The 15,550-nt window shown below is 39.4% G+C and overlaps 2 protein-coding genes across 2 annotated transcripts in view; both read left to right on the top strand.

Annotated features, from left to right (window-relative positions):
• Nucleotides 1-15,550, top strand: part of DHRSX (dehydrogenase/reductase X-linked) — a 210,295-nt gene that overhangs the window by 19,807 nt on the left and 174,938 nt on the right. The window lies entirely within an intron of this gene.
• ZBED1 (zinc finger BED-type containing 1) overlaps nucleotides 1-15,550 on the top strand; it is a 51,041-nt gene that overhangs the window by 15,886 nt on the left and 19,605 nt on the right. The window lies entirely within an intron of this gene.

The raw sequence follows: 15,550 nt of genomic DNA, 5'->3' as shown, positions 1-15,550 counted from the left end.
TTTGCCCAAGCTTGACATTCAGATGATGGTTTGGGATGGACTCTCCTACCTAGCCGGGGCTGATGTGGGGAAGCAGGAGCTGGGGAGAGCCTCCAGAGGGAGATGCTGCTCAGCGAACTCGCCGCCTGGGTGTAGGAAGGTGCCCACACTCGATGGCTCGCTCAGCCCTGGGCTTCACCAGGCTCCAGGGCTTGGGTGCAAGCCAGGAGCTGCTTTAACTCACATCCCTGAGTGCTTGGCTCTGGCAAGCCTGGTTTACCAGTGTAGGTCTTTGGAGAATTTTATCCCCATGCTAGTGCTGTCGCTACTGCGAGTGCTGTTTGCAAGGAAGTTGACAATTTAATGAGGTACTCGGCATTAAAAAGATGTCTGTGCTGTATCCAAGTGCTTATGTTTATGAAAACCCATATTTAGTTGGCACTTCTTTGAAGTAGCTGAGTGTCTGGATGTAAGGGCAATGCCAGGGCTTCCTACAGGAAGGGCTCCCCTGCAGCACCTGAGCAGAACAAGAGCAGGAGATGCCCCAGCACTGGTGGTGGCCCACTGAGGAGCACCTTATACTTTTGGGGATTGCGTGGTTTGGAACTTTTGAAATAAGTCATGTATATGTTACTCTTCAGCACTTGCTCAGGCACAGGCTATGTGCACAGTTTGTCTTGAAATCAGGAATATCGCTGTACTACTCAGCAGTTTGGCAACGCACTGAAAATCTGACCATTCGTGATCAGCTTTTCAGTCTGGGCATGTCCCCACTCCCTACATGGGCTCAGATAAGCTCATTATGTGATAGAAACTGACATTTGCTCCTGAAGAGAGTGGCCTTTATTTGGGAAAGTTATCAGATATTAGAATGATTCATCTGCTACTTCAGTCTAGCTGTGCAGCTTTCCTTCAAGTCAAATTAAACAGTTGCTGTTGGCATAAAAAACAGGGAAGGCAGGCAGAGTAAGAGAAAGGACACCTTATAATTAAAATCAGGCTTGATCTCATACCATACTTCATTATACAACTGAAGAAAATGGCTGGTTTTACTTCCAAATATTTAGACACTCTAAGCAATATTCAGCCATAGCAACGCAGCTTAAGACTAAGCAAGAGCTAGTATTGCAGTAGGAAGATTAACTAAGTAGTTTTAAATGCTCTTAAATGGCAACATAATCTTTAAAAAAAATTCAGTATGGGCCTCAAAAAAATCGACATCAGCATAGTCATGAAGTGGCAGCTGACCTGCAAGTATGTTGTTGCCTAGCAATACTTAACCATCAGGAAAATTGGGAAAGTGGGCTAGAATGATTTACACCGGGGAAAAGATAAATGCTAATTTTCTTCAGAAGATTCAGGTTTCTGTGGTTATTAGGAAGAATAACCACCTCCCCACCACTTCTTCAATTTTTTTAACAAGTGAAAAGCACCTCTCTTATGAAGCTGGGCTGAGAGTGTTGAGGTTATTCAGCCTGGAGAAGACTCTGGGGAGACCTTGTAGCACCTTCCAATACCTAAAGGCTACAAGAGGGGTGGGGAGGTACTTTCTACAAGGGCATGTAGTGATAATACAAGGAGAAATGGTTTTAAATGGCAAGAGGGTAGGTTTAGATTACATATTAGGAAGAAATTCTTCCCTATAAGGGTAGTGAGGCACTGGAACAGGTTGTCCAGAGAAGTTGTGAGTGCCCCATCCCTGAAAGTGTCCAAGGCCAGACTGGATGGAGCCCTGAGCAACCTGATCTAGTGGAAGGTATCCCTGCCCATGGCAGGGGGATTGGAACCAGACTGTCTTTAAGACTTGTCCAGCCCAAACTGTTCTAAGATTGTGTGATTCTATGATTTCGGAAGAGGTCATCAGTTCAAAAAAAAAGTCTGTGAGAATGCAAGTGCATTTGCTTCTAGAACAGTAATTTCACAAATAGTTGATAAAACCAATACAGTTGGAGGGAAAAAATAACAAATAACGCAAAAGGAATGTTATTTTAATGCTTCTGTGATCATTTTCATAGCCACTTAGATTTCTGTATCAGTTGCCAGAATCCTGCTGCAGAGTCCCTGCAGGTGGGATGCTGGACCTGCTTGGAGTCCAGTTGTGGCCAGAGGCTCTGCCAGCCCAGCTGAGCTCACTGCAGGACCCAGACTTGAATTAACTAGCAGTGTGGGTCGAGACAGGTGAGGCACAAAAAGAAAAGAAAGAAAAGAAACAAAACATTTTGAATTATAAAAGTTGGTGGCAAAGGTGGAGAGTTTGATAAAGATAAGTTTACTTTTCCCTTGACATGTTATGATGTACAGTCCATTTTTCATGCTTTCAGAGCAGCAGATAAGGAAGGGGAAAGCATTTTGCTTTCCCCGGTTGCCTATTTCAGACAGATCTCTTACTTTGTGTGAGGAGTAAAGTGAAAGCTTTGTCTGTCAGACTTTCTGATTATATTGTTGGAGACACAGGATGCAATGATGCCTTCTAGTGTACTGTATGGCTGACAGGACATCTTTGCGCCCTATGTGATAGAGGTGCTGTTCTCCCTCTTGTTTTACTATAAATTTTTCCTGTGTCTTACAAATCACAAGAAAGGTAGCTGTGGTTTCATCTCCTCCTCTTCCCTTAAAACACTGGTAGACAGGCAATAAATTGCACTTTGAGAGTGTAGGAGCTATAGGTGTGTGAAGCCTCTTTGTGTAAAACACAGAGTTTCCCTGTACACCCTCCCACCAAGATCTGCACAAAGCCTAAACAGAGACCAAGCTCTCACTTCCTATTAATTTGTCATATTAATTCTGTATGGGATTAATGTTGCACTCTAATTGAGTTTGTAGCACTCCAGAAATACATTCACCCGAGAGGTGCAGCATGTTTGCTCCATCTGACACATGAGCTGCTCGATACAAAGACCTTTAGAACTGAAGCATCATATAGGTTAGAGTTGGTCGTGCATTCAGAACCGTAATATGTATATTTTCTGATGGATTTCCATGAAAAGTATTACCACATGTAGTAGCTGCCCATAGAAAATAAACACAAAGGCTGGATATTTTAGTACATGGTCAAAGAGTGAAAAGTATTTCATACTACTATTGCTTAAACTGGAACTCTGCCATTTCTATAGCAGATAACAAATGATTTTCTAGGCACATTTCTGAGTTTATTTAAACTGAGAGGTAGCTGTTATCTTTCTGTAATATCAGAATGCTTTTTCACGAAACAGTTACTCCTCTCCTTTAAATGACATTAAGTACATGAGAGCAGGATGCAGAGGGTCAAATACAGACCCCTTTGTGCAATAACTAACTCCCAAGTCATAAATCGTCTCTTTATATAAGTATCCAGAAAGTTTTCAGCACATTTTTGTCTTGACCTTTTAACATGGGCAATAGTACTTCTGCTTGCTAGGCAAGTCATTTTTGCTCATCTCTTGAGAGGTTAAAATGAAATAGCAGTGATTTTTTTACCACTGCTTCAGAGGACTGCAGAAAGAAAATATATTTAATCAAATGCATAGCTTCAGGGAATTACCAACTGCTATTATGAAAATAACAGAAAATATTTCAGAATCCCCCACCATTACAAATGGGGCTGCTTGCCAGTGTACCACTTTAATGATAATTTCAAGAGGAGACAAAGCCTGACAACATGTATCTTCACAAGGAAATCAGAACTGCAATCCAGAGAGAACAATTTCAGGCAGGAAGCAGTAGGAGAGTTTCACAGTTTCTTTCAGATAAGAAGCATAAGCAACACAGAGATGTGGAAAATAAATTAAAATGCACCATTAAAACTTCTTTCCTAAGTGAAGTAGTGAAGAAAATCCCCCCCAAAATGTACCTAAAACTTGCTGTGCATGTGTGTTTTCCCACTGTCATCACTGCAGTTTCCTGTGGCTATGACAATACAAACCAGAACCAGACACCATTAATGATTTAGTAACACTTGAGTGAACTATGCATGTTTTATAAATATTTTCCTTTTCTCTTTATTAATACAGATTTTGCTAAGCTGCCAAATTACTGATTTCAGTAGGGAGCGCAGGCTTCTGTTTGACCCCCAAGTAACAGAAAATGCTTTATAGATAAGTAAAAACTTTATTTATAAGTAATAATAAAACATTTTAATCCAAAGTTCTTATAAAATCTAATCATATTCCCATCTTCATACAGACTTTGCTTTTGCAGGGTACTGTGCAAGCCTCACTTTTTCGGATGAACTGTGCAAATCTGCATCAGTGTGTCTACCTAAAAAATGCTCCCTGAAGAACCATGAAGAATCTGACTGTATTTGCAAGGACAACCATTAGCTTGCACACATCATCCGTGCCCTCAGTGCCCGATTCATGGCCAAAACCTGCTTCCTTCTGCTCTCAGCTTGAAGTTTGGCCAGGCTTGTTGAGGCTGCAGAAGGAGGCATCTGGCTCTGGGGGTCTGCACCACAGTGTCCCTTTGTGAAGACATCAGCCATCACGCACGATCGATCGTTAGCTACTTGTCTTTCTTCAGCCTGGGAAAGGCTCCGACAGAGCAAGACATGCCCTTGAACTGAAGTGAGAAGATGGACAACAAAGTGCAATGTTCCTGAGTTTGCCAGAAACATTTTACTTACCAAACAGCACAGCCTTTGTGGGCTAAAAGACCTTTTGCAGAGAGGAACTGTGGAACAGGAAATTTAGGCTCATTTCACTGTGCATGTCGGGCTGCGGCCAAAACCAGAGTAGCTGTGCTAACATGTGAAAAGTCATCTGATGAAGGGGTGCTGCCAAAGAGGCACAACTCGGAGGAGGCATAGCCTTAATACATTCTTTTTCTTGGTTGTGGTTCCAGAAGGTGTCTCTGTCTCATGACTGTAATAATACTCAGTCGTCATGCTATAATGAAGGGCTTTTCATGTAATCAGCTGTAGAACTGATTACTTTGGGCTATACCCTGATCATGCTGAGCTTCCTGGCAAAATTTCTACTGACATCAGTAAGAGAAGGATTGAACATTTCCTCGGCAGTTTACTGCTATTGTTTGACAATACCACGCTTTGCAGACACTTTACAGTGGAGATTAAATATTTAGACTCTTAGTTCTTGAAATATTAAAATAGCACTGTAGAGATAACACACTTATTCTCAAAAGTCTGAGTTTTTTCTGGTCATTATTGCTTCCAAGGAGTACAACACTAAAGCAAGGCATGAACAGGTATGAAAAAGATTTTATCCAAGAGGCTGAAAATGATAGACTCTCAAAGTGTGAAAAACAGGAAGGAAGATGAAAGATTTTGTGTTGCAGATGATATAGCAACATTCTCTTGCTTTTTCTTACCATAAAAAATAACCAACTAAGCAATCCAACCCACTAAAACTTCAAAAGATAATGCACCTACAGATTTATTAATTATTTTTAAAAATGTACTTTATCATTTTTAGCCAAATTTTGCCCTTAACTCTGATGGGGCCAGGATGCCAAGGAAATTAGTAGAATCTGAAAAAGGATTGGCTATTTATAGGGATAGCCAGAACATTCATGATGTGAGCTCTATAAGCTATTGTTTGTAAAGGTTAAGAGCTTGTTTTTCAAAGTATTGAATGTATGCAATTCATTTTGACTTAAGTGGGAGTTCAGGGCATGCAGCGGTGTTAGAGAAGAGACCTTAATTTCCTGTCACAAGGGCCAAGTGTCTCTATATTTGGATATTCTTGCTTTTCATAATTTGCACTGCAGTATCAATTAAGGGGTACCATTATAGGCAGTGATCCCATTGTACTAGAAATAACAGTTGTTCGTTACCCCAGAGACCTTCCACTCTAAAGCCAAGGCAATTATCGGGGACAGTTTATTGAAAAGGGAAGAGCAAAATCCCTGCAGTGCCTGTCTTTTGGCACCAAGGTGCCTGGATGTGGAGGCTGCTCTGTTGAAATCCTCTGCTTGACCAACACACAGGCAGGACACTTGAAGTAGGGGCAGAGGTGCCCAGGAGTTGCACAAGGAGACACTGCAATATTCCCTCCAGGGACTGTGTAGGTCAGGGCTGGGGAACCCAGCCTGCTCAAGGCAGGGACAGGACGAACACTGGGCTGTGGAACCACGGCTCTCACTGTTGGGTAGGAGAGAGATTGTCACAAAGCATTATTTTCCCCTACTTCCAGCAAAGCTTTTGATGTAGTTCCCTGTCAGGAGAACGGCAGGATATTCTGTGCTGCAGCTTGAGTTTTCAATGAACTGGGCATTTGTGAGTGTGTTCAGAAGAGCTGGCCACCTCCTTATGCATGTGACACATCTACTGTGAGGGTGTCACAGAATACATCCTGCCCGAGCACCCAGTTTCCAGATGTGAAGAAGCAGATGAAGGGGCTACAGATACAGATCAAGGAGTGTAGGAGCACTTGTCTGCCTTCCAGTGTAAGCATTACCTCTATCGCTAAAGAACACAGTTGCACCTGTGCTGTGTTTTGCCAGAAGACTTGTATGTTCCCATAATGTCTTTACCACATTTCTTAAGGATTATGCTTCACAAATACTTTCAGTCTGCTGGGACAGGCGGGAGCTCTGCCTCAAGAAGAGTATGCCTTGATCTGAACTAACTGATTCATGCAGGTGCACCACCCACTACCTGCACTCCCACATGCATCAGTTGTGTGGTCAGAAAAAGATATAAAATTTGGTTTTGTGCATAGCACATTAGCTGGCCGATCTCTTCTGTGAGCTGATGCACTGAGCCATTTTTCAAGAGGCATGACAGTCTGAAGCTGTCTAAGATCCAGGGCTACGCTGCGTCCAATCCTAGCTCTCCTCTGAAATGCATACCTCTCGTTGTCCATCATTTTATCTACAAACTTCCCTCACTTGGATTTTATGAGGATTCAATTTTGCACATTAGTCCAGAGATGTGAAGGTTTCTAGATAACTAGGCATTGTAAAAAAATTAAAAAATCCAAATACAGTAATAAAGCTCCTTTGTCATCATACTAATGTCAAGGAAAAAAAGAAAGGAAAGAAAGAAGGAAGAAGCAGACAGACTGACTGGTCAGGATATTGTCAAAGAGAAATAGTGCTGGAAGATGTCAAAACTTAGCTAGTAAAACAACAGTGGTTAGCAAATAATTTTTTTTTCAAAATGCAAACATTTCCACGGTGCTTAAAATCTCCTCTGCAACATCCTTGTTCAACATCAAAATATTCTGGTTTGTAAATTGAAAGTGTTTAATTTTCCTATTCCTTTCGTATTGACTTTATATACCTGTTGGAACACCGAATTAAATATTACAATATGTTCCTACTAAATGCTTCAGATACTGATATATATGGGACAGTGTTTTGACAGTATCTATATTAAATACCTAAGAATTATAATTTTTCATAATTCTTCTCTGAGAGGAATTTGAATCTTTTTATTCTGATTCAGCATGAAAACAAATGCTGAAATATTGGTGTTTCCCCAAGCGTGGAAATTCTAACCAGCTGTAATTATAATTATCCTAAATACTTTTGTTTCTGAAGCCAAATAGAGCAATGGCAGCTGGAATATGCAAGCCTAAATACTGTCTATTGAAATTCACAGCTTATGCTTTTCATTTGGGCAATTTTCCTTAATTTTTATTTTCTTTTTGTGTATGCAACTTATACAAGAAACATTTATTCTAAAATAGCTTTCAGTGATTTAGATCTTTTGCTCCATTGTTTCTAACATCAGACATTTCAGCATTGGGACCTTAGCAAAGCATAAAATGTCTCTGACTTTATATTACATTTGTTTGACCTGTTCCCTTCTTGGTTAGTTTATGAGCTTAGAGAAAAATAGACTGTTTTTATCCAAAGAAAAATATGTATGGAAAGCTTAAGATTTTTTCAGTAAACCATTCAAATATGAGCTCAAGTATTTTTTTGTACACAAGACTTCTTTTCTTAAGTGTTGCCGCTTTTCTTATGACTATGTCTAGAGATATTCTCTAGGTGAGACCTGAGAGGATTCAAGGGGAAGAATACACCATCTGGAACATTTTTTTCAGTTTATACATTTACAATATGATTTAGCCCTACCCATCAGCTCCGCAGCTTGGCTGGGGCTGCGCAATTTAACTGGTGTTTTCCTAGCTGTTGTCTCATGGGATTTATGGTTCTGCAGCTCAAATCCACCTTCCAGTTACACCCCTACAACCCCAGCAGCAATTAATGATGTTGTATGATGGTAGTTGAAGATATCATTTGCAGTTATGTGGAATCATGTGATGACTTTATTTCCTTTTTTTTTATTTTTTACCTAAGGCCGCTTTCTGGAGCAAAATCACATCTTAATTACAAGGGCATTGTTGTCAGTAAACAATTCTGAGACTGAAAGGCAGTGTTGCAGAGACTAGCGATAAAGCAGAATAGTGCCAGCTTGGATGAGAGCTCCTCTACAGCATTTACATTTCAGTTATTGCTGCTTTTTTTCACTCTTGGGAAACCTGCCCCAAAAGCAGACTGGCCACTCTGAGTGCTGAAAAAGCCCCTAATGATTTAGAAGATGAAGGATTGTCTCCCAGCTTGCTCAAAGAGACTGCCCGAGAGAAACAAGGCCTTTTTGTTAGGATCAGTAGAGAGAGACATTTTGTGTGGAAAGGTGATTCCAGCTACTGTTTTGTTTTCTGTAAGCCAGCACTCCCTCCCCAGCCTCCCTTCTACAATATTATTGAATATTCTGCCCAGCTCTGCACCCTCATTTTGCAGTTGGGTGTCATGTCCAAGGAAAATCAAAGCTTATTGAGATGTGTTCCATGGACTTGCTGGGCTTTGATTCTTGCCCTTCATGCCTTACCAGAGAAAATTTGCAGCCTAAGCAATTTATGTCATTCTTATAAAGATATTAACAGCTGCAAATTGGTTTTTGACAGATTTGCAGCCTGGCCATAGAATCATAGAATCACAGAATGGCTTGGGTAGGAAATGATTTAAAAAATTATTTACTTCCAACCTCCCTGCCATGAGCAGGGAACTTTCCACTAGACTAGGTTTCTCAAAGTTCCATCCAGCCTGGGCTTGAACATTTCCAGGGATCAGGGTTAGGACTAGGACTTCCATGGAAATAGTTCACTTTATAGACCATGAGACCATGCAGCCCCTTTCGCCTTCCTTGAGCCAGACTGTATACAGCGCTGGGGTTCTGTTACTCTGTGACACAGAAAATGGCAACTGAAGTTGAAACTTTTATTTTACACCTTTAACTTCTCATGTCACTTGATTTTACCCTTAAAGGAAAGTGATTTATGATACTGGCTGTGTCCTCCTTGCTCTGCTAGGAGAAAAAAAAGATGCCTGACAGGGGTATCCATCTTCATTGCTGATATTTTGATTGGAATTGGTGGTGCTAAAGATGCAGGAGTTGGTGACTGTGCCTTTCAAAATATTAGAAGGTGAAGAAATATGCTTGAGGAACTGGCAGATTTTCAGAGGAAAAAAAAGAAGTCTGTTAGGAAACCAGTGTTTGTGTGCTGACTCTACTAATTAGTCCATAGGGGGTTTGTCATGTAATTGTCACTGATTTTAACAGATATATTAATTTCTAGATACACATTAGGTCTTATTTCTTATCTTGAATATTTTCAATTAGTTTATTCCATAGGCAAATAAAGGGACATTGACATATAGGTAAAGCCTAAAATTTTGTAAATCCACTAAGTATCACAAAATTACTATGAAAGGATTTCTTCTGCTTCCAAGACTGCTAGAGCTGGCTGGCAATTGGGAGTGCTTGGCATTCTGATAGTGACCCTCCTCCCTTCCCAGCCAGCTCCTCAAAAGAGTGGTGGCATGGAGACATGGGAGCATGGGTTTGGGTTACTCTGTAGAGACATCAGAGGCAGCAGCCTCATGCCTGAAGTGCAGGTACAAGGCAACAAAGAAAGATAAACAGAAGCTTTGCAGACAGTGGACTGAAACAAGAAAACAATATAATAAATAAATGACTAGGTAGACAAGGTAACACTTCTCATTTCCAAACTCTGCCTAGGAGGGCTGGTAAATAAAACCAGTCAATCTGTGGAGTGATTCCTAGACAAGAAAATGAGTTAATGTGCAGCAGAGCGTGGAGCTGATGGAAGGAGGCCGTGTGCACCATCACTACTTGCTTGCTTGTTTTACCCTGAAACAAGTATTTCCTATCATCATTAATGATTCTATCTGAGTTGCTGGACAGGGATTAAATCACTCCACATCTCAGATATATGTGGGTTTTAGTCCCTAATAATCTGTGTTAGTTTTTTATTAGTGGCTATAAGTTATCAAGAAATGTATCTTCCAGTAGTGAAACCTATTCTCCTCTCTCTTGTAAATGTGGAATAAATCTGAAGTCAGTAGTGTGCCACTGATGTGTAGCAAGCATAATTGAAGGTAATATGATTTCTATTTGCAGGCACAGTGCTAATACTGAAAGAAGAGCAAAGTTCCCCTTTGTGAAAGAGGCCTGAATGCACCAAAAAATTACATCCTAAGCACTCAAAATCATATACTTCTTGTGCCTCTCTAAAAGGGTGAATGAATTTAATTCAGAGGACGCAAACCAACCACATAAAATCATATCCAGTTGGTTGGCTTTTCTACTAGAATCACTGTAGTTTGTATAAATGGAAACTGGTTGGTCTGGGAGCAAGAAAACCCAAAGCCAAAGTATATATACTGAGTAGGACCATCATCCAGTGCAATGATTAGAAAAATGGCTTGAAGTTATTAAGGGAAAATCACTGAAACTGTCAGCCTAGTGCATAGCAAAAACCCCCAAAGATAACAGATTGCAATAGATTGGTCTGTGTAGGCAAGAAAATAACAGGGAACACATCTGATTCTTGGTATCTGGAATTTTTTTTTCTGTGAAAAAATCTGAAGCATCTGTACACTCAACAGGTGTGTTTATTTTCACATACAATATAGTTGGCAGCTTGTGTATCAATGTGTGTATCAAGTGTTTGCTTTTAGAAAATTATATTGATTTTTTTTATCTTTTTAGAAAACCCATTGCAATACATACTATGAGCATAGAGAATGACACAGCAAAAACAAGAGAGAAGTAATCAGCATGGTTCCCTCCCTCCCCCCCCCCCGCAGCAGGAATACATCATTATAACTGTAAATCAAACAAGTTATTACAGGGCTCAAACAGTCCTGAAAATTTCAAGCAGCAGAAGCAGATAATGAAAGAGGAAAAGTTGAGACCAAGCCTTATATTTAAAATGTTTCAAGAAGTCATTGCAAATAGCTTTATTTTTTTTGTTCTCTTCCTCTCTCCCTTCCTGTCTCAAGTGGCTAACAAATATAATTGGAAAAAGAAAGTACAGCAAAAGTATTACTTACACATTGTCCTTAGCAGCATAGTGGCGTAATTCGTGAAGGGGTGATGCAGTCCCAGAGTATGGCTGGATGATGGCACAGATGGAGAGCTGTTGAGCTGATGAGAGGGCAGATGCTGTCAAAAACATTTTGCAGCATTCGTTAAGATCCTGGCTCATCTCCATTGGTGGTACCGATCTCATTACTCTCAGCGCGTGAAGAGATTTCACCCTCTAAAGTAAGTCAGCGCTGGATGGTTGTAATGAGCTGCACCAGTGCTGGAGGCTGCCAAGAGAGCCTGGGAGCAGACTTTTTGGAAAATATCTAGTGCAGTTGTCATATGTATTTTCATATGACCTTACAGTTGAAAACAGGATTGAGAGCTGCATCGTATGACTAGCCAGTTCTGTGGCAGGCCTTAACAAGAACATCCCTTGTTGGTGGTTCACTTATTACTCATACTTTAGTCTCTGCTTAGTTTACACTTATACCAACACCTCTTTCCGTGTATTAGTCTCAGTTACATTAAGAGACATGTCACAGTACACTGTGAACAGGTAAAAGTTAACAGATTGTGTCGTATTGTAAAAGTTAACAGATTGTGTCGTATTGTTAACTCCTTCCGAAGAGACTTAAAAGACCTTTTTCAATAAACAGGAAAAGGGTAAGACAAAAAAGCAGTATGTAATATAAGTGGTTTAAAAATAGACTGGGAATTTTGCTTTCCTGCCTCATACAGAAATAAAATGCAATGAAATCAGAAGGTGGTAAATTATAAAATGTTAAAATATTTTTTACCACAATATATATAATCATATAAAGGAAATGCAGAACAAATAGAAGAAACAATAAAATTAAAAAATAATCTGGAGTATCCTCTACATATCAAATATATATAAAGAGACAATTAATGGCAACAAGACAAAAATGAACAAAATCTTTGGAATTCTAACATAACAACCATTACTAAAAATAGCAGTATAATAGGTGAAGATGAGAAGGAAAGTAGAAACTACCATATAGGAGGCAGTCTGCTGAGAAGATTTTAAACTGCCCTCTGAGATATCTGATCCTGATCTCTGTAACAGATATATACAAATCTGTGCTGATTTTCTGTCTCATCCAATGGGGCTGTTCAGTGCCTGATCCTGTCCCTGAACTACAGATCATGCATTCATTCATATGCATTCCGGAAGCTGAGTACAATTTTCTTTCACAACATAATGATTTAAACTAACCTTTTGATTAGCAGCAGGAAAAATTAATAATTAAATACAGGGAAAATTAAACCTTAGGGTAAAAAAAAAAAAAAAAAAGAAAAGCCATTTCTTTGGGCCTGAATACAAGCAAATTTGTGTACTTTTCTATAAACAAACTGTTTTGTGATGAAGCGGGCAAGTACTCTTTGACTTCATACTTTCCCTATTTAATCAACAACAGCAAGAGTGATACAATCAGATCCTTGATTGCTTTTAATGATATATTGTAAACAGTTGGTTGCCAGACAATGTAAAACCAGGGCATAATTGATATCGTGACAAACAAAAAGACAAGGGAAGCCAGATGCAAAATGTAGTTATTATCTTCACTTTTCCTTGAAAAAAGTAGTACTTAAACACAGTGAATTGTCTCTTGATAGTCTCATTATTAAGAAGCAAAACCCCAATAAAAGGCAAGCTGGCCAGAAGCGAGATGGGTGCAAGACCGAACATGCAAATTGCCGGAAACCCCCTTGTTTTGCAATAAGAAACCCAGCCAGTGAAACTGTGAGCATAAAACCACTCACCCTGTATGTAATGTATGGGTTTGGGTGCTTGCTCTTCTTCAATCTGCAGCAGTAGTAAAGGCTCTTGGATTTACACTTCTGATAAATAAAAACCTATTCTGTTTGCTAAGGCTTGCAACTTGAACATGTGATTACCAGGAGAATTTGCTCTCCATCTCTAAATTTTTATGTAACAAATGCATGTTATATCCAACATACCTCTTTTATTCAAAGTAGTAATGTTGCTGTAATGTGATTTATATACAAAAAGATCCCCACTCTTTTGAGGAATGAAGTAACAGTGTAAACCAATGCCTTTAAATGGTTCCCTATTCACTCCTGGGTTCAGGAAATGCCATTCCTCTTCCACATGATTAATAAAATTTCAAAATGTTATTTTACTGTCTGTACATATAAATGTGCATATACATTTACAATGCATACGTATATCCTTTTTTTTTTCATTATGTAAAGTTGTCTAAAGTCACTTTGGTAATCTAGACCTTAGATAAATCTGCTTTGAAGTGAAGTCAGGGGGTAGGAAAACATGTTCTAGCCAGGATTATAGAATAAAATGTTCTGTAATGCTAAAGCAGCTTATCCTAAACTTATCAATTAACACTCAGAATGACAGGTCTGAGTGGGTGATGGTCTTTTTGCAAGTTTCTAGAAAACAAATAGCCTAGCTATAAGAAGTAGCTTTAAAGATTGCGACTCATCACTTGAATTGTTGGTTGGTTTGGATTAAGGCCTTTTACTTGATGAAAAATACTTGTTATAAAATCATTTTAAAAGCTTCTTATGCATGTGAAATACCTATGTCATTTTATAATGTTATGCTGGTACTTAAACACATGCTCTTACATACATACACAAAAAAACCCCACCCAACCAAATCCAGAACCTAAAAATTTAACATATATACAAGCAGTGATAGCTGAGTCCTTTATGTTAGGCTTATCATCATTAAATACTGAATGCAAATGGCTGATATTACTGAAACAGCAGCAGCAGATTAGAAAGCAATATGAAACCAAGACTAATCCAGAATCTGAAATGCACCATTTCTAACCACTGCACCTCATGGGAATCTGAATTTCATCTATCAGGCTTGAGCAATCTCAGCTCTCAGGGCAGCCAGAGGAGTGAGAAATATCCACTTTGTTACATATTTGAGAATCTCTAGTGAGAGACTTTTAAAAATGTCCAGTGTTTCATTCTGTACTGTCTCAGCAGATTGGGATGTGATGATGACGTTGAATTAAACTGCTGTTTTAATAGACTTGGAAATTAAACTATCATAAGTAATGGATTATGTATCATCAAAATAGTTTATGACCTCTGAAAAATATGAAGACTAATATCGTATGTAAAATTGGAATCAGACATAGAATTATAGAATATTTCAAGTTGGAGGGGGTCCAAAAGGATCGAGTCCAACTGTCTGTTCCTTGCAGGACTGCCTGAAAATAAACCACGTGACCAAGAGCATTGTCCAGACACTGCTTGAACTCTGGAAGGCTTGGTGTCTTCCCTGGGGAGCCTGTTTCAGTGACCAAACAAAACTGATAGTGTTTTCTTAACAACTGCCAGGATGAGCCCTTGGCTTTCTCCAGCCTTTAAATTGTTTTTATCAGCAGAATGAATTTTCTCTGATAATTTCTTGGGCATACATTCTAGGGCATCAAACTACAATTATGGAACATTTTGTGCTTCCTCAGAGACAAGTGTTAGAGGAGAAAGTGTAAGGTGTGAGCCCTGCTGAATCTTCTCTGCAGTTGTTCTTAAGGCAATTTGGCACTGATCACACTATGATTTGATTTTATACTGACAAAAATGAGATGAAGAATGAAAAATAAAGCTCAGTGTTTACAGAGACTTGGATCACTGCAAGGGCACAGAATGAGAAAGGTTTTGCAGATGTCTGCTCTTACGTCATCTATGTCATATGTGAATTTGTCCTGAAGAATAGCAGGACCTCCTTATTATTTTGTTTAACTTTTCCCTTTAAATTTAAAATGTTGAGTCTGTTAATTTCCTGGCCATGTGAGCTTTTTACACTGTTGCTTTGTGCTTAGTAAATTAATATAATGCTATAGAATATCCAAAGTCCAAACCAGTACTCCACAACCTCAACATAAACAAGTTATATAATGCTGTAATCATTCATTTATTATAGTAAGAGGAAACTTCAAGGCATACGTAATCTTTTTGGACAACTGACAGGCAGGTGTGATCAAGAGAAGAAGGAATCCAGTGATTGCAAGCAGATAGAGAGACAGGTTTGTCTGGGTGATTAGAAAGTGAGATGGAATTGGGAAAAATGGGAGAGAGCGTTGGCTGTCCCAGGACAAGAAAAAGTAGCAGTGCAGAGACTGCTAAGGGGGTTAGAGAAGAAGCTGCAGCAGTAATAAGTGTCTAGGGAGATTAAGGAGAAGAGGACTTGTTGACAAAGAGTAGTACAAAGCATCTGTGCCAGAGGGAAGGATATAAAAAGTGTAGAGTGGGCTTAAAGAACTGCCAGAC

This window comes from Chiroxiphia lanceolata, chromosome 2 (assembly GCF_009829145.1).
Source record: "Chiroxiphia lanceolata isolate bChiLan1 chromosome 2, bChiLan1.pri, whole genome shotgun sequence".
NCBI classification, from domain to species: domain Eukaryota; kingdom Metazoa; phylum Chordata; class Aves; order Passeriformes; family Pipridae; genus Chiroxiphia; species Chiroxiphia lanceolata.
This window is presented reverse-complemented; position numbering and strand designations above follow the sequence as displayed.